At 41.8% G+C, this 21010-nt stretch overlaps 1 protein-coding gene across 8 annotated transcripts in view; it reads right to left on the bottom strand.

Moving 5' to 3' along the window:
* Window positions 1-21010, bottom strand: part of LOC147029431 (RNA-binding motif, single-stranded-interacting protein 3-like) — a 371659-nt gene that overhangs the window by 202090 nt on the left and 148559 nt on the right. The window lies entirely within an intron of this gene.

Raw genomic sequence — 21010 nt, 5'->3', positions numbered from 1 at the left:
CCATCGGAAGAACGTTAAACTGGGCATCCCGGCTGCCAGCATTAGTTGGTGGATGTTAAAGACCCCATGGTGTCCTTCGCGAAGAGTAGCCGAGCTATTTCCGGCATACTGCAGGTTGCATCTTGCTGGGAGTGCAACTGTGCCACTGATGCAGTGCCCGTTTCCAGTAAGCTGTCCAAATTCGAAATTCCTGCTCTAAACTACAGGGGGCACAGAATCAGTGGCCAAGCCAAAGAATCAGTGGCATGCAACCAGCAGCCATCTGCTGAATACGGAAGGAAAGGGTCGTGCATTCTCTGCTTCGAGCATTCCTCATCATTGGATTTATTAAGTGACGAGCCGAAACCTCGTCACAGACGGATTCTGTTCATTCAACCACCCTCACCAGCTCACCCACACTTGAGGGACATGGACTGGACAGGGCGTGCTTGCCCCGCCTACTCATCCCCCGCCCCTGCCCCATTCCTGCCCACCTTCAATTTGCTTAGCCCCCGCCCAAAAATTTAATTACCCCAGCCCCACCCCCGCTTCTTCACTCCCCGCCCCGTCTCTTGATTCCCCGCCCCACTTGCCCCCAGGCCCCGCCCCCGTCCCCCCGTCCACCCCGCCTAATTCCCCCAACCCCGCCCACTCATCCCCTGCCCCATTCCCCCCCCAGTCTCCCGCTTTCAATTTGCTTACCCCCGCCCAAAAATTTGCTTACCCTTCCCCCCGCCTCTTCATCCCCCGCCCCCACCTCTTCACTCCTCGCCCCTGTCTCAACAAAAAGTGTTTATTCTGCTTCAGAGTTGAAAGTTGACTATTGGCACGATGTGCGATGCACTCTTACAGGTACGAAGTCTCTTTCAGTCCAGGTCACAGTACCGAGAAAAATGTGACGCGACCGGGAGGAGGAGCACAAAATTGGTCCTTCAGTATTAATATTTAGATGTTAAAAACGGGATTCTGTTCCATTTACTTCACTTTCAGCATACATTTTAAATTTGCAGACATGATATATGCAAGAGATGTGTATAACAATTCCAAGGTCAAAGGACAAGTCACACGAGTTAAATGAGTTATTTAAGGAATCAACTGTTTCCCAGGTTAATCCAGTGCACTGACTTGTACAATAAGAACAACAATAACGAGAGCGAAGTCGATGACACGCCATCTAAAATCCCCACGCTTCCTATCAAACGCAAAGTTGAAAGATGGTAAAACATTCCACCAGGAACGAGCCAATATCAAATTTTGAGTTAAAATCTTTCTTCGCATTTTGACCCCAGTGACTCCGACTCCCCACCCCCATTAACGCAGGGTCAATTCCAAAGAATCGTTACGTAGTTCATGCGTCCCCCAATGTTGATTGCATATTCAAAGATTCATTTGAAAAGTCTTTTAAAATGTGCCCCTGATTGCATTTTCGCTATTTGACCTTTTGACCCAACTCCAGGAGGGTTGGGGCCAAAAAGACATTGCTCTTGAACCCTCGTGCCAAGTGGTGATCATAACTAGTAAATTTGGGGAACTTATGCCCAACCACTTAGTAGGTGATTGTCTGTCCGTCTGCCATGCTGACAGACAGACAGACAGACAGACAGACGGAGCAGACTATAATATCCCCCGTTTTAAACACAAAGCGTGGGGATAACAAATCTGTTATCTATAGCACTGAAAAAAAGAAAACGTTGCATCAATCATTTTATTGTGAAGATCGATGTAAATTCTATCTTTTTATCACAGTTAAATAAAAAGAGATTGATGAAAACACCTGGAAGTTGGCAGATTACTTTCACGTTGTCAGATGCAATACTTACATGATATTGTATCAACTCTCCCCCCAACCAAAAAAAAAAAACAACTATAAAGCAAGGCTGGTTTTTTTTTTTTTCCAGCGAGGTCATTCATCATTCATCTGCACTCGATACCTGTGTACCTACTCAATTGGCAAGAAAGTGCAATTGACATTGCAGCAAAAAGCCGTTACAACTTTTGTTTGAGTGAAGAGGCACTTAGCACGAGACAAATTGCATCAACAACGAAATTTAACCAGTGAAATGTGGCTTGACACATCAGGAGGCACAAGGGAGCTGGTCAGTGTGTAGTGACGAAAGAAAGGAGAACAAAAGAGTGTTTTGACAAGTTCAACAGATTGAATGTTCAAGTACTGTATCTGCCCTTCAAGGACAGAGAGCAATATCATCAACCGGTTCAAGGATTGGAAGAACTATTCTGATGTGACCGTCAATAGACATACTGTCTGGAATGGCCTTGTTGTGGACATGGGCATCCAAGGTCCATTGGACTCAAAAGAAGCCAAATCTGACAAAAAAATGTTTTTACAGACCCCCAAACCATAGAGAAGGTTCAATGTGAAGGAGACAGGACTTTATATATTATAAAGGAGGCAGTCACACGCTGATATGAAAGAGATGTTTAAGCTAATGAAGGTTGTAGACAGAATAAGTACAGAATAATTATTCAGCAGACTATAGAGTGATAGGACCAAGGGCCAAAGCCTGAGAGTAAAGAAGAGGAGAGTTGAGACGGTAGTAAGACAGGGGTCTTTTACTCAGAGAGTAGTTAATAAATGGAATGGCCTCCCTGGAAAGGTAGTGTCAGCAGAAACAGTAGATACATTGAAATTGGAATTAGATAGGTACCTGGAAGTTATGGAGATGGAGGGGTAGAGGGATGTTGGTAGGATGTGTAGTTAGTTTGAGTGTGGATGGGTGATTGTGCACATCTGTGCTGAGTGTGATGACTGTGAGAAGGTATCGTCCAGGGATCGTCTGATCGGTGTTATTATATCCAGAACCCGAAAACCACCTTTGCCCATCACCCCCCGACCCCCATGCCTCAAAAAATAACAACAGCGAGAAATACTTTGCAATCGATGTCCCCTTCCGGTCCCAAAGAATGTTCGGGAGACAAAAATTTCCTTGCGTTTAACACACACTTGAGCCGATACCAGCACCAAAATGAAGAAGAAGAAGAAACTCTAACCCAACATGTTTGGGTCTATTCAGCAAAATAAAAGGAAAAGCAATTTTCATTTACTGATATCATTTGTAGAGTAGAAACCAATAAAAAAGAATTAGAACTACAAGGGCACTTTGAAGAGCACGTACCTCCGCCACGTAATGCCTAATCCACGAGAACATATCGGGCCCAATACATTTTTGAAATATCATGCTACACAGTACTATATCGTTTTTGGCCCGATCTCTCAATGGTGAAGAATCACTTTAAAGATTAAATAATGCTCGTATCCAGATCTGGATTCAGATCTTCACCAAAATCGAATCAATTTGTTGCGGTCAGACACCCAACTTGTCCACCAAGTTTCATTCGAATCCATCCACAACTTTTTGAGATATCCTGTACAAAAACAGACAGACAAACAGACAGAAAGGGGTGAAAACATAACCTCCTTCACCTTCTGTGGCGGAGGTAAAAATTAGTTTGCTTTAACGCAAGCTCAAGCCGATACCGGAACCAAAATGAAGAAGAAACTGAATTTTCTCAGTCTAAAAAGGGCATAACTCGGCGATAAATTGACGAAACGACCTGAAACTTGAACTTGTTCTGTAACTCGTCATAATAGAGTCATGTACCAAGTTTAAATTGAATATGTTGAAGGGTATGGAAAAAAAAGTCAGAAAAACCACAGGTGGGACGGACAGATGGACAGATGGAGAGATGGAGAGGAAACCTATAGCCCCCTCTGGTGAAACCGGTCGGAGACCACTAAAATAAGATAAAAGAATTAAAACAAAACAAAAACACAAAAAATATTATCAATTTTAATTTTAACACCCTGGAGATGTCCCTCAGCCTGCCACATTTTTCTCATCCCCACTCCCCCCATCCCCCATTGAAATCAAGTCGTAAGCTTGACGGATATATTTAATCTGGTGTTGGTGACACGCAAGCATGATGGGCCGAATGGCCTCTTCCTGCATCAAATCTCCATGTTATTCCTTGTTGAACGAGATGATGTGCAACTGGGGGCCAAAGAGAATGAACAACCTTAATTGGTATCAGGAGCATGAGGATTAGACAGTCAGTGGAACTCGTCTATTATATTATGAGACGCGTCGAAATTCAAGCCTTATGTTTTAGACAGACAGCAATTCATTTACAGATTGTATGATGAAGAATGCCACTCTACATGAGATATACAGTCCAACATCCACAGGGGCAGATGGTGTGAGGGCATTTCACGTCATGATGCGCGCTGCCTTCCACTTTCTTCTTGCACCATGAAACTTCAGGACCACATTCAAGTCCTGGAAGAGCAGTTAAAGCCGATGGTCTGGAATCACTTAGGAGTGGCTACAAAGTGCATCTTTCAACAGATTAAGCTCTCGAAGGCAATGTTACATGGAAAATTTCGGGAGTGCTATGAAGTTGATTTGAATAACTCACCAAAGCTTTATGCCGTTATTGTACGATTTTTTTTTATTTTTTTTTTATTACATCCATACATCATTTCCACTTGAATGATGCACATTCTTCACATTCAGGAGAACTACTACCTTGAGGATTTGCATGTTGTTTTGTTCTCGAAAAAAAACTCTGATCTCAACTTCATTGAGAACCTCTGAAATGTCATTGCCAAAAGATTGGCTGAAAAAGATACCGAAAACTATTAATGACATTCGGACGTCTTTGATGCGGATGTGGAGGAAATTTCAGATGAATAGATCCGTAATCTAATCTCTTCCATGCCCAGAAGATTCCAAGATGAAAGGTAGGCTTAAGGAGGTCCAACCAAACGTTCATGTCACAAATTTGTCTTGGTTTTAATGCATTGATTATGCATATTAACTACACTTGTGCTTCAATACATGTAGTTTTGTTTGGGTACAATCATGACTATTTGATTCCTAAAGAGTAAAACAATTGGTTCTTTCACACGAGTTTAAAATGTTTTCAGTTTTTCATAATGCACATAATTCATAATCCCAACCATAAAATATCACATCACAACATTGATTTAACAGTGACACATGATTAACTAGAACGGCACTCTGTGGAGTGCAAACCTCTGCTAGGATATGCAGCCGGATCTTCACCAAACTACAATTGGCTTGTTTTTGTCGCCTATCCAACTCATCCACCAAGTTTCATCCAAATCCATCCACGACTTTTAAAAATATTGTGCTATATATCGTTTTTGGCACTATCTCTCAATGGTGAATAATCCTTTAAAATTATTGTATCTGAATCTGGATCCAGATGACGATCTTCACCAACACCGAATCAATTCTTCCTTGTTCCACACACAACCTGTGCACCAAGTTTTGTCCTAATCCGTCCATAACTTTTTGAGACATACTCAATGACAGACAGACAGGCAGACAAACCGATGAACAGGGATGAAAACAAAACCTTCATCCACCTTCAGTGGTGGAGGTAACTCGAGAGTTCATAGAACACAATACCCCACGCAGTGTTAAAGTATATACAGGAGGGCCTTTCCCTTCATGGGGGTTATATTCTTGAAAATTCCCGTGAACTGCAAATCCACAAACTTCAGGGGTAATGGGGGAAAATAGGGTTCGGGATTTCAACTTTAAAATTTGTCCAAACTGGACCCTTCAATTAACGTGTTTGTGCATTTTTTGTGCGAATATTTTCATGAATAAAAGAGTTATTAAGAACATAAAATAAAGTATTATTTTTTTCAGCTATTAGGATTATGAAACTTACCTTTAATAATAATGATGATAAATTTGATCCAATAATGTGATGGTGATGTTGATGATGGTGACGATAAAGACGAGTTGATGGAGATGATGATGACAATGATGTTGTGGGGTCTGAGGGGGTTATTCTGTTGATGGCACATGATATTTAAGTGAATAAATGTGGAAAAAAGCTCGCCAACCCACAGTTATTCATCGCGATAGAGCGAATCCACGAAGGAGAAACCCACAAATGGCAAGGTGCTCTTGCATAAGTTTAAATTTTATTGAAATCATGATTTTACAATTGTTTTAAAAATCCGGACATTTAGCGCAACTGAAGCAGCCTTATACAACCGCCACCGTTCTACACTGTAATGACGACGACGTTGAGTCACAATGTCGGAGATGGAGACATTATTGATTGGTACATAACCATTATGGTGGCCGCTTCTTCACCCCGATACACATGCCACGCTCACTCATGCTATATATCAATATATTGTATGGTTCTTGGAAGTATTATAAAAGGAGATGTGTGTTCTAAAGTCTTCAAGTATTTAACGAAATATAAAATTAAGGTTTACATTTAGATTTAAAGAGGTTTAAAGATGAAAAAATAAATTAATTCTGGGTTTCACTGCCATTTTCCTCAGTGATTATGACATCGCCTGATGAAACACATTACATTAGTTATTTGTGCCTGTTGTTTGTGTCCTTTATAACATCAATGAAACCGTAAGTTTCCTGTTTGGAATTGTTTTCAATTTTGTTTAACTGCCAGACAGGCAGAGAGAGTAAAAATATTATCTCGCTCCTCTCTGCTCATGTGCGGTCAGGACGAATTGTGAGCCAAGGTCCTGTTAAACGGCAAACTCGTCTTCCTATTCATGTTCCGATTCGTGTTCAAAATATCACTTTCGATTTGAATAAGTTGTTCTTCGATCATCAACTGATAAGACGGACGGATGGACGAACATGAACCGATTGCTCAAGTCCGCGTTTTGCTTGGTGTGTGCGCGAGGTAAAAATATATTTTTAATAATTACAAGAAACAAAGAAAGCATTGCAATTTTTTCTCCCAACTCCTCTGAATGCATGATCTGTTGGATTGGGTGTGTTTGACTTTACTACACTTATTCTCAGCTTATAAATAAATAAAATTAAAATTTACAAAATAAATATTTGCCATTCATGTACGCGCACATGCATTATACACACAGTCGCTATCCCGCAAGGTCTGGGAAAGATGTCCACTCAGCAAAAGTGTTGAAGGTGAAGATGATTAAATGGGCAATTGTCATTTAAAACTAGAGTAATTCAACTGCGTGCGGTCGACGGGTATGCCTCCGCTCTCCCGCACAAACACTTGAGTATTGACATATTTGACCCTTGACCTTTATCATATCTGACCCAAAATCTAATCAGTTAATTGCCCTGTCTAACTTTACCTTTGTACCAAGTTTGATGAAATGCTGTCCAATATTTCTTGAGTTAGGGCGTAAACAGTAAAATTTCAGAGTTTGACCTTAACCTTTTACCCTTGACATTTATCACATCTGGCCAAAAATCTAATCACTTATTTGCCCTGTCTTACTTTACCTTTTTACCAAGTTTGATGAAATTCTACAGTTTGCTTCTTGAGTTATCGCGTAAACGAAAATCCGCATGGACGAACGGACGGACAACCCGGAAACATAATGCCTCCAGCACCCTTGGTGCAGAGGCATAAAAATGAGTGTGTGCGTCTCATTGTCTATGAAATAGATGGTGAAAAACACACACACACGGCTGTTTTGCAAACTCCCAGGCTGTTACATGCATGGTCATACCCTATAATCAAATGTTACATCGTATGTTGTTGGATTCTTGTGTTTGGAAAGAGACATGGCACTAAATGTGAAAAGTTGCATTTTTATGCTTCTACCATCATTATTGTTATAATCAGCTTTCAGCCAATTTATTTTTTTACAATACACCCAAACATACCCAACTGCTTTTATTTGAGTCCAACATGATATCATTCTCGACATGAAGCTACTGAGTGGTTTGAGGTCTCACAGCATGCAACAGAGCTGCATCCTGTCACCCCCGCTTTTTGGATTAGTCATAGACTGGGCAATGAGATGAATAGAGGAAACTATTAATGTTGGACTTATTCGGAGGGAAAATAAACTTCTTGCTGATCATGACTTCGTGGATGATGACACTCTGTTAGCTGAATATGAGATTGAGCTGCAGAGGGTGACAGACACAGTTGCACACCACACGAGATCAATTGGTCTGAGGATCAATGGAGAAAAACCAGAACTGTTGAGTATCGGAAAGCAAGCCAACGCCGAATGGTTCAAGTTAAAAGATGTCAATGGGTTCACATATCCCGGTACATATATCGATTCAACTAGTGACAGACAATGAAATTAATCGTCACATTGAAAAAGCTAGTGGTGTCTTCAAATGATTCTACAATATTTGGAAAAGCAAGAATATCAGCCTTGGTACCAAAATCAAACTTTACAGTGGTAATGTTGGCTCAACACCACTGGATGCTGCAGAGACCTGGCAATTGAAAAAGTCCTGATAGCACAAGATAGTCGCATTTGACAGCAAATGCCTACGCAACATTGTCAACATTAAATGGACTGACTGTAACCAATATGGAAGTAATAAAGAGGACAAAGAAACCCTACACCTCTGATACTTTGGGAAAAAGAAAACTTACATGACTTGGACATCCAATACGCCGACCAAGCATAGAAATATCCTACCAGGCCTTGACATGGCATTAGAAGGAAAGTTGTGGACGGATTCAGACGAAATTCAGTGGACAGGTTGGATGTATGACAAGGAAGAATTGATTAGATTTTAGTGAAATCCCTCATGCGGATCTGGATACAAGAATTTTTTAAGTGATTCTTCACCATTGAGAGATGGGGCCAAAAACGATATATAGCATGATATCTCAAAAACTTGTGGACGGATTCGGACGAAACTTGGCAGAGAGGTTGGGTGTGTGATAAGGAGGAATTTCTTTGATTTTGGTCTTGGTTTTGGTTAAAGTACGGATGCAGATCCGGCCTATACAAAATGTAAACTGTACAGACTGGTAGAGGTATGTGCTCAACCATTCGAGTATTCACTGTGGAAACTGATAACATATTCTTTCAATGCTTCATCATCAACCACAATAAAATTCGAAAATCACATCACATGCACAAAGAAATGATGTGTATTGGTTCACGAGTCAGTAAGTGACCACTATATTCGTTATGGGTGTGTGTCTGTCTGTCTGTCTGTCTGTCTGTCCCGAGCATAGCTCCGTGGGTTTTGATCCGATCCTGATAAAATTTTGGTGGGAGGTTTATATCATGATCAAGTTGTGTTTTCCTGAGAATGGGCGTGGTGCGCCAATTATGGGCGGAGCCACGCCCCAAAAACATGTGTTTTTAGGGGGTAGCCGGTTTCAAGTTACATCTTCTCCGAGGGAGTTTGTCGAATCTGGCAGGGGTTTCAGTATTTGGTTAGCGCAATGGCACCTGCATAGATAGCCCCACGGAGCTCGATTTTTCATTTTCGTCCCAAGGTCAAGGTCACAAGGTCACGAACTTATAAAATGTCAAAAAAATCAATAAATTGGGCATCGAGCTCCTGGGGTTTTCAAATGTTTCGAATGAAAGTTGGTATGCAAGTCGTGCTCTTCGAGTTCTACAACTTTCATCATTTACGTTTTTCCCGATTCCCGCCAGTTTGCCCGTGGCGTCCCCTTGAAGGTCAAAACGTAAAAAAAAAAAGGCGAACCGTGTACATTGCTCGTGAACCATCGCAGTCTGCAGACTTGTTTTGCATTAAATTCACCTCAATGGGACATTAACAGACTTAATAAAGCAGTATATCAATATTCAATTATCCAAACTGTACACTGTACACAACATACATAAAGTTTAAAAAATAAAAGTTAAAAAAATAAAGTTTAAAAAATAAAGTTTAAAAAATAAAGAGTTTAAAAAATAAAACAAATTAAAAATGTAGGCTTTTGTACTTCACATAATTGAAAATCACCCCTCTGGGAATATTACCACAAACTAACTACAATTAGAAACTCCAAAGAAGTGATAAAGTGCTGGTCAAACATAGTTTGGACATTTTAATCACAGTTGAAAGTGTTCCTCACCAGAATGGCAGAAAAGTTGGTGTTTACATGGACTTGAGAAAACCACCGAACCACAGCGCAATGTTTCAAGGCAACACCATATGGAGATCTCTACCTGGGTGGACGATTCAGTGAAGTTGAGGGTTCTCCCATTTGAATTTATCCTTCCTTGAGATTGATCAATCCAACAAATAACATAAATACATGAAAGGAATGTAATCATGCTTCATGGTTAGAGTGGTGGACTTGGGATCATAGGATCCTGAGTTCAAATCATACTCGGCTGTTGAATTAATACCAGGTGGGGGTGACTCTGCCTGTCATCCTTCCGAGGTCGGCAAAATGAGTGCCAGCATGCTGGTATCCTGTGTCGGAGTGGCGACCTGTCCAGGATTGTGTCCAACGGCCAAGGAGACTGCTTGAGCAGCACCAACGCTTCGGAACAGAGTATGGTCCCAATGGATGGATGGATAATGATGATGAGTGACCAACTTTCCAGGAAGAGGACGCACAACTTCGACATAATTGACCTATTTCAGCATTCATGCAACTTTCAGCCCGTGAAGATCCTCAACATTCCCTGTTAACATAGTCACATAATTGTCATGAAGTTTCACCGAGTGGTGTATCTTTCCCTTTGGAGAAAAAAAGAATCAGGATCAAAGTCATTTGAACTCGCAAATAATGGTTTACAATATTGAGGAACTCAGCCCATTGCACTAATGTCGAACAGCACTCTCAAATATCCGTCTTTCGGGATATACTGCGAACCACGATGATGGAAAAATACTGTGCAACGTTATCGCAACTCAAGCTCGATTATATTAGTAGAAAAGACATTTTCAGCATTAACCTACACGCAACAGCTATGTTCATATAATTGCAAGATAATGGGCTTCCGCATCAATTGATCATTTGATAAATCAAAGTCATTTTGTTCAATGCACTCAGCCCAGATGGTCTTTCCCTATTTAAAATGTACACTAGAAAGCTTCATAGAAATACAAACATGCAAGCTGCTTCAAAGTTTGGAGGTGGGATGCATATCAAAATTGCAACTACAAAGTGAAAATAAGGAAATTCAAAGAAAGATCTAACAGTCCTTTCCCTCACCAACCATTCCCCCACCCACCTTTTCCCCTACCTAAATAGCTTAAAACATTTTGGGCAGTAACCGAACACAGCACGTTCAATAGTTTAGGATAAACAATTTACCGTCCAAAAGGTGTGAAGCTTGCCGTTGTCGCAGTATCACATGCAATTAAAATTAATTGCCATCAACAACAATTTTTTTTGTATAAATCATAGTAAATGTAAATGATTAAGTTGCTATGCCTTTGAAGAACTTCATTATCATTTTCCTGTTTCAGAACCACTCCCAAGGCTTCTTGAGGGCAACAGAAAGGTTAAAGACCTTGATAAACTTATGGGATATGGAGGCGAAAATGATCCCTGGCCTGTGATAAATACATTAGAAGACTGAATTCCTTGGGAAAAAGACCAAAGAACAAGGAGGTCAAATAATAAATGTTAGGAATTTAATTCAGCAGAGATTTGAACGAAGTAAAGTGAGGCCGTGAAATTTGAATTCAGGAGATAAAAAGCCAAAAACCAACGTATTTCATATTTCGATCCATGTAGGACAATGAACAAATCTTGCTTGTGAAGGTAAGTGTTGCTTGAATCGGCAGAGAGGTTAAAAAAAGTGGATGAAATTGCCATAACTGCCATGGGAACCAGACTCGATGGCGTAATGGTTAGAGTGTCAGCTCTTGAGTCTGGGAGGGTGGTGCTTCAAACCTCGTCCGAGTCCTACCAAAGACTGTATTAATAAATGGTACTTGCTGCATATTTATTTGATGTTAAGCATTTAAAAGGACACAGCATGGAACAACAATGCTGGAAAGTATAGTAAACCACCCAGTATTACCCTCACCAAGAAACTTCTTTGGCAGCACCAATGCTTTGTAAAGAGTACGGTCGAAAAAAAAAAGATTTAAAAAACTGCCGTGGGAGCAAGGAAAAGATGACATTTCAGGTGTTAACCCCCTTATCAGAGCAAAGAAGGGAAGAAGGGCCAAAATGTCAGCTTCTCCTTGCTTTCCACCGCATGGGTAATATACCTCCTCGATCAAGGTTCTGTTGATTTTGTCACTGCAGGACGAAGACCTACCTCAATCAACGTGTTGAGGGATCTTAGCGCATACTCACCCCATTTTCCAAGAATGAGCATGTCATGGGATTCAATCCCACATCAGCCAGTAGCGAAAGAAACAAATTCTTAAGCACTCGCAAAAACATCCACACGAAAGATTCAGTACATCTCTGAAAAGGCCAGAAAAGTATGAGGGTTTGCCTGTTTAACATTCCTTCCTGAAACTATGTCTCATGTTAATTTGATCAGAGGTTTACATCCCATATACTATATGAACGAGGCAAATGTCTCCTAATCTTCCAGTAATTAATGCACGGTAGTTTATGTCAAATGGGCAAATACTTGCCCCACCACTCATATCCATATTATTTTACTTTTTAGTATTATTACCTGGACACCTTTTGTGGAAAACGACAAAGTTTAACCTGCCAACTCATGAAGTTTTGGAATTTGTAGCCTGAGAGAGGGAGACAAGCCTTCATTGACAATCAAGCAAAATCCTTCTAAACCTCAAACCGAACACACAAGGGATAATAGAACCAACAGCCTCTCCTCAAGATGATACATCAACTGCTGCTATTCACCATTAATTTCAAATCTTAAGGAGATTTGACGGTTAGAATGACAAGGTTCGCAGATGACCATTATATTAATATTCACAAGCAGAAGGCCATGGTAAAAACATCAAAAAAATTTTGAAAAGTAGAAAAGGAAGTGTTTTTTTACTTGCACTGGTTGAAAGAGCTCAAAAATGGCAGGTTATATTGTTACAAATTTGGAAGCTGACTGCACACAACAGCCAGAGTCCTTATAGCTAAGTTATATCGGTAAGTATGTGTTTCTCATTAGAATCCATCCCGTGTCGAACGGGAATTTTGTACGTGCGCTGTGGGTTATTTTATAGATAGGATTTTTACATTTTACATCAACAACGACAACGACAACCCTCTACTCGTGGCATTGTCAGCGCTCAGCATGTGGGCGTGTCTGGAATTCCATGCCCCAGGCGGTGTGCTTTTCGGTGTGGATTTTGCACCGTATATGGTCACAAAGCGTTTCGCTTTGGCTGCACGTCAAATAAGGATATGCGTCGTTTTCCGCCCGATGGGCGACGAGCAGACCAGAAGCGGGGCAGTCCTTGGCAAGAAGACGGAGCCGCGACACGCCGTCCACCCAATGGGAGCAGACCACGGGAGCGGATGAGCCCCAAAAGAAAAGCGACAAAGGTGATTGAATTGAGTCCAGTCTGCTCGAGTGCGCATCTCTGTCCGGGTCTGCGACTGACTGCATCGCGCGGATCCGTGGCGTCTCGTCTGGCGCATCACCTGCGGGCGGTCGACCATCTCAACTCAGGAGATCATCTCATGTCGCCTGCCTGCGAACCGGAGGAGCGTGCCAACGCCCGACGCTACCCTCCGTACTTGGTGCTTGGAGCGGCTTCGTGTTGCGGGTTCGAGTCCTGTTACCCCAAGATCATCGAGAACCACACGAGGTAGACAGGTCCAAGCTAGCTTCTCCTCCCTCAGCCCGTCTTCCCTCCGAGCTGATGAGGTCCATCTCTTTCTGGGCATTTGTGTGTGCGTGTGTGTGTCCTTGGGCCCTGTCAATAAGTAACAACTGTATAAGTGCTTTCTTTGCTCATTGTACATTGCATTCCTTATAGTCATGATAACTCTGCTCTTTGTGTGCTTCCCCTCCCTGATTATTGTAAAATAAATTCCCCTTTTGTTGAATGTCCCAGCTTGTCCTTGTCCTTTCTGCCATTGGTTTGCCGCGCTGCGAACGGGAATTAGGAAGGCCGTTGCCATAGTTGTACATTTGGACCGACGGGCCTCGGTAAGCATCCGCTTAGGTTACGCATAGTTCGAGCACGGTAACTGCTCGTTCCGCTCGAGGCTTGCCGAGGGTGTGGTTCCCCGGTAGTTGAGCTGCGTGGGTATTTTGGTATATTGAAGTTGGCAATTAACCCTACCCCACGCCATCGAAGTATTGGCGACCACGGTCCTGTAAGGGATCCGTGCCTTTCGGAGTTCTCCGAGAAGCACGATCTAGATTCCGGGTGTTCGGTGGAGCCGACTCTGCTGCTCCACCTATCGGTCGTGCTCACCGCCAACACCCGGCCGCACAACAATATATTTATTAACAAAGGGAAAAAAATTCGGGAGCGATGGAGTTGCCGACACACCGCCCGGGTTCAATTTTTTGTCCAATTGAAAACATAATTTTCCCGTCAGTTTGTATTAATTTGAAACAACTCTTACTTCATCATTTTATTTTCTCTCCGAGGAGTGTTTATATGTTTCAGGGAGGGACAGACAGACAGAAGTGGCTATATATGTTTATATATATATATATATATAAATATATATATATATATATATATATATATATATATATATATATATATATATATATATATAAATATATATATATATATATATATATATATATATATATATATATACATACATACATACATACATACATACATATACATATATACAAAACTTTTATATATATACATATATACATACATATACGCAGTCATGGGCCGCATTACGATGTTTCAGTCAACGACGGAACGCATATACGAGGGTGGTCCCATAAGAATATAATGGAGCTGAAAAATTCCGATCGCCGAGTGATGTTGTAGCCGTCGTAGCACTGCCAGTCGTATAAAAGTACAGTATAGCACATACAATTATGTACAGTACATAATACTTGATAATGATAATAAACATCTATGTTACTGGCTGATGTATTTACTCTACTGTCCTTTTTTATCTTTATTTTAGAGTGTACTCTTTCTACTTATAAAAAAAGAGTTCACTGTAAAACAGTGTGCCATGTTACGCAGCAGCCTCATACATCTCGTGTGTACCGCATCTCTTGATTGCATCATTTTTCCGTGTGCTTGATTTAATCTCGTGTTGTTTTGTTCATCATGGCCCCGAAGCGTTCATCAAAAAGTTTTAAAATATTAAAATGTTTCTAAAGTAAAAAAGTTACAGTAAGCTAAGGTTAATATATTGTTACGGCTGTGGAAATTCGCATTACACCATAAAGGGCCCTCAGGTGAGATATCTCCATAGGTACATGTGTAGTTAGCCCAAACCCGTTGTATAGAGGGAATTTATGTGATCCATCCGGGCTGCGACGCTTTGAGTTAGTCGTTTTCTTTTTCTATCTTTTATTTCAAACAAACAGCATCTCAACAACCATGCCATCCCCATCACAGCACCAACCACACTACAACCACGCCACCTCCACCATCTACGCTACCACATCTTCGCCACTACCTCCGCTTCCGAACGGCAAACAAAGGCGCCAAGGAGGGAACTGCGAGGATGCGCGGGTTTCCCCGCCTGTTTCTCCCGCCTGATCATCCCCGCGCTTTGGAGTGGAGGAGGGGCGATGCAGGTCAAAGGTCAGAGGTCATGTAAGGGAGGGGTCTTATTTTGGGGGAATAATTCTCTGGCCCAGAGCCCAAAACTGACTCCCCCGGCCCTCGCACGGGGCGGGGTGGAGGGAGAGCGTGAGGGAACGCCCTTTTCGGGAACCCTCTCGAAGGACGGTGGAGCTGAGAACGGGGCGGGGCGAAGGGTGGAGCCCCGCGCTATAAAAGACGGACACGGGCGAGGCGCTCGGGCGCCTCTTCCTCTTCGTCTTCGTCTTCTTTTCGTTTTGGGTGGTGGTCTGGTCTGGTCTTCAGTTGGTCTTCAGTTGGCCGAGGGTTGGTCGAGTTGGTACGAGAGTCTGGTTCTCGAGGGAAGAGGTCCTGTGCCCACGGCTTGGCGAGCGGCCCTGTCACGAAGGCACGGATGGGAGACGCGGCAGCGCCCGTTGTGAGGTGGACCTGCGCGTCCGGACGGGAAGTGCCAGAGAGGGTTCGCCGGCCGCGAGAGAGGTCGGGGCCAGGCGCGACCACGCTGACGGTCGTGGGAGAGGGACTCACCAGCCATAAAAGGGAAGTCGCGACTTCTTTCTTTCTTTTCCTTCCTTTGCTTTTTGTATAAATGTGTGTGTTGGCGCCGTCTGTGAAGTAGAACTGTGTAAGTGTTGCCGTGTGTACGCGTTAGTCGGTTGTATATCTTTTGCTTATTATGTGCATTGTGATTATTGTGACTGTAAATACGTGCCTTCCGTGCTGGTCTGTGTGAATTAAACGTGCTTGTGTGAACTTGTTCCCCGTTTCGCTGCATCCTTTCCTTCGTTTGACTCTCCATCCTGCTTCACATAAGGGGTTCGTAGTGGGTGCAACATCCCGTTAATTAATCGGAACTGTCAAGGCCGACGATAACACCGCTCGGTTATCACTGGAGCACGGAACCCACCGCTTAAGTGGTTCGTGTCCGGAGTCGGCCTGTGGCGTGGTACGATCGCCCGGTCAACCATTCGCGCAGGTACTTAGGTAGATCAAATTTGGCGAGCAACCCTATCCTGCGCGGGTGGGCAATTGGCACGATCGTGGTGAGGTTAAACCCCCACCCGTGACTAGCTCCCGGCGTTGTTCCGAGAGGGTCACGACTGAATTGTCCGTCCGGTGGGCGACGCGCCGCGATTCGAGTTACGTGGCTGTTCGCACGCCGACGGGCGCGAATTCGCAACAATATTATTGAAGAAAGAATTTTTAAAATATAAATTCAGTGTTGCCTAAGTGTAGAGTGTTTATAAAATCTACAGTAGTGTACAGCAATGTCCCAGGCCTTCACGTTCACTCTCCACTCACTAACTCACCCAGAGCAACTTCCAGCCCTGCAAGCTCCATTCATGGTCAGTGCCCTTTCCAGGTGTACCATTTTTTATGGGTCCAGATTTTTTATATCTTTTCTACCATATTTTTACTGTACCTTTCCTGTGTTTAGATACACAAATACTTTCCATTGTGTTACAACTGCCTCCAGTATTCAGTACAGTAACCTGCTGTACAGGTTTGTAGGTTCGGAGCAATAGGCTATACCATATAGCATAGGTATATAGTAGGCTATACCATTAGGTTTGTGTAAGTACACTCTATGATGTTCGCACAATGACGAAATCGCTTAATGACGTAAAATATTGCTGCGAGATTTATACACTTCTACTGAGAGCAAGTGTTAATCTTTGGAGATTTGGTTAATGTAATATTTTCTTTGAATCAGTTGATTTCACACAGGTCGACTCCTGTAAAAGTACGTATGTCTCACGATGTCCTTGTCCTGCGTGTTCAAGTTCCTCGATGAACCTTAAAATCATTTGGAAAAAAGAAAAGGAACGGTAGCTTATCAACTCTTTTGGGAATATATATATTTGTGCAACATAATTTGAACCATATTTTCCACAAACTATCTCCAGGTTCTGCATCAGAGCTGGTGACCCGATTACAGATATCAATTGCATACACCACAACAACGAACCATTCGAGCAAGATAGTGACCTGTTTTCAAATTTAAATTACAAATTTCCCATTCCATTACAAATACATTCATCGTATTGTTTTGCTTATTGATCATGCGCATTGGCCTGAAGAAAAATACGGCATTTGAGCAGCAGTGCTTTTTATTCGCTCTCAATTATAATCTCAAACTGTTTTTACATTGATTTAATTATTGTTTTCTCATATTTTGCAGCACCACAAGATTATTTATCGACCCATTCAGGCATATGATGATCTTGAGAATTCAGCTCAGCAGACCAATAAGTTTCTTGTCATGAGACTTTAATGAGAAAAATAACAATGTGATGAAGAGCACTGCAACCGATGACTTAAGTCAAGCCTTAACAAGGTATGACACATGATGTGGACATAATGATCAAAGCTGGATATTTGACAAACTTGCTGTCGATAGAGTTCACGATCTGCATGGTCATCAAATCAAGCAGTCAGTCAACTGAAGCAACTCTTCAAATCTCCTCTCTCTGTCTCTGTCTCTCTCAACTGCCTGGACATTTTGTTCGGACCGGGATTCCTGATCGGATTTAACATTTCATAAACTCGGTTGACAATCCTTGATCTTTGGAGATGATAAACAACAAAGGACATTGTTAACCCAACATGCACCCTTAATATATGAAGGCAGTGAGGATAAGGACCTTGAAATTATTTTGGTCACCCAGAATGGTTCATGTCCTGATAAAAATTGCACAAATGAAAAAAACTTTCTCAGTATGTTTCAAGCAATGCCGTCAAGTTTGCTCAGTGGAGTGTTTGTTTGTTTTTCTCCATTGTAATGACAAACTGCAAAGAAAAATTTCTTCCTACAATCTCTACAAACATTAGAGGGTGAAAGGAACTGCTGAAAACTGGTGACAAAGAGAACATATTGCAATGTTTTGCCATTACTAAGAGGAATGACAACAATCAAGCAGAGATTGGTGGTGGAAACTGACAAATCTGTCATTATTGTTATTTTCCATTAAATGTTCATTTATCACCCTTGAGAGAAGGGTAGATGCAGACCTTTTGCTGAGAGGGGGGAAAACATGAAGCTTGGTGTTTTCATGCTGGTCATGCGCAGTTAACCTCAAACACTGAGGGAGCTCTTCGTTTTGATTACTATTATTCACGTGGAATTGTTGTTTAATGGCTGTAAATGCAGGGTCGTTTGTCACGTAGGCAAATTCAGCTCAGAGGGAATGTGCATTCGTTGGGACAAACTGAAAACGAAGCAGGAGAAAAAGAAGTGGAGTGATGGAACAGCCAAGGGGACAAGCAATGGAGGTGCTGAGAAAATCAAGTACAGCGCTTCAATTTTGAAGAACAATTTCATCCGAGACGCATCGGAAATGTGACGTTAATTCATGCTGTAGGATGAAAGTTACAGAAAGGATTATGAAAAGACTATAATTCAAGGATCACTATTTGTAGTTGATGAAGTCAATAGCTGCTGGATACTGAAAGGAACAAATACATGAAGTGGTTGCATAACAGGAGATTTATTTTTAATGTTGGAAAACGAACTCAAAAGCCAATAAATATTAACTGAAACAAACTGAGCTCAGAATCGCATGAGCGGAAGGGTGAAGCATCGACTCAAACCATTACCCTTCAATGATACGTGAAAGAACATTACGAATGAAGATCAAAATCCACATTTTGGGAGAGACAAAGATAAATCACGGTACTGCCTGCGTAATTAAAACAGAATGGCTAGCAGCATAACGTTAGCTTCTTCTTCTTTCATATGCAGCACAAGGTTGCAGGGTAGCATCATTGCCTGAGGGTGTAGCTGTGCCACTGACGCAATGGTCTCTGAAGATTAGGGCAGGAATTTGTTCATGGTGCCGGCGAAAGCTCACCTACTCTTCACGAAGGACACCGTGGAATCTTTATCATCCACCAGCTAATGCCGGCAGTCTGAACGCCAAGTTTAATGTCCATCCGTGGGATGGCACACACATTGATGAATCACCCTGCCTGTGAAACACCAGGGTGACAGTTTGTAGCTGGGCCAGCATTCGAATCCTGGTTAGACAGCTTGGAGGTGAGTGGGTGTACCTCTAGGCCATCCTGCCAGTCCTATAATGGTGGCTGAAAAAAGCAAACAAAAGTTTGTGTCGTGTACAAACTTATACTAAGAAAGTGAAAATACGATTTCAAAAAAGGAGAAAAAAAATGGCCTAAACTGTTACTTTCTTTTCCTTTCTTCATAAATTTCTTACACAATGTCGATTCTGTGTAAGGAACAAGCATGAACATCACACTATATCTTATAAATAAAAAATCAAGACAAATGTAACAAAGTCTGTCCTGTGGGTCTCTTAAGTCACCGGCATTTTATGCCCAATTATCTTCAAGATTAAGCGAAACATTAAATGTGTTCTGTTGTAATGCAATACTTGTAAACAAATACTTTAAACTGTGGAGGGAGGGAGTGAACGATAACTATTGTAGTTTTGGTTGTACACAATGTAATGTTCACAACCTTTACGTCGCTACAGACAATATCAAAGTGCTAGAAGGTAACGAGAAAATGGACAAGGTGAAATAAAAGGTAAAGAGAGGTTGCAGGAATAAATAAATAATTCTCCAAAACATTGGGGGTTGTGAATGTCAGGTACTGTACACATGAATCATCCTGACAGTTTGGAAACATTTGTGGATAAGTACGACATCATACCCACAAACTAAATAACTGTTAGCGACTATAATACAATGTTTTTACATGATATACTAGCAGGGGTACCCGACGTTGCCCGGTACTGTTCTCATCCTGTTGGCATTTTGAAGAAATCAAATTTCAGGGTTTTTTCCCCATTTTTTTTTGTGTGGAATCCTAAAACACTTCCCTACACCCACAATGACTAAATAATGGGGTTGAAGATCATTTAATATTACCTTTCACATAGCTACAAAGGATTAGGCACAATAGGGCGATTAAAGAAATAAATCCAAAAACAATCCAACTTTTTTTTTTTTTCAAAATTTAAAAATAAATTCTTTTCCCCTAAAACACTTCCTGGCACTCGCTGATGAACCTCTGAAAGTTTAACGAAGATCCTTTTGGCCATCTCTGAGAAAAATGGTGAAACCGACAGACAAACATCTCTCATACTATAGATATATAATATATGAATCGAGGTGGAAGCTCATATGTAGCTTCAAAACGAAAATACATGATGTTGTACAGACACTACGACTGCGACTACTACTTTAACGTACACAATTAATCCCACCTTCTCACGGGGTTGGCCTTGGGGGATGTTTGGCCCAATTCTCTCACAAATCGGCTTGCCAGGCCTGATGTATATGACCTCTACGCTATCTTGTTGCGCCTCTACTGGGCAGAGATATTGTACGAAGAATACATAATCCTATGTTATTATACCCTACAATCGGCCTGGACATCTGAAAACGTGTGAACGGTTCCACATTGAAGCTGTACAATGATGGACTTGTTTTCTTACTGCAGGTGGCACTTTGGAAACCTTCAGGTGAGAATGCACCGATAAAGCAGGTCTACAGTAAGTATGAAAACATCGCACAAATAATGTCCTTTGTACTATGGCAAGATAATGCAATTTCCAGATGGGCATGTATCTGAGTTTTCA

Source organism: Eptatretus burgeri, chromosome 3 (genome assembly GCF_056783735.1).
Source record: "Eptatretus burgeri isolate ZD-2024b chromosome 3, Ebu_testis_v1, whole genome shotgun sequence".
Taxonomy (NCBI): Eukaryota; Metazoa; Chordata; class Myxini; order Myxiniformes; family Myxinidae; genus Eptatretus; species Eptatretus burgeri.
The sequence above is the reverse complement of the archived record's forward strand: the minus strand, read 5'-3'. Positions and strand labels throughout refer to the sequence as shown.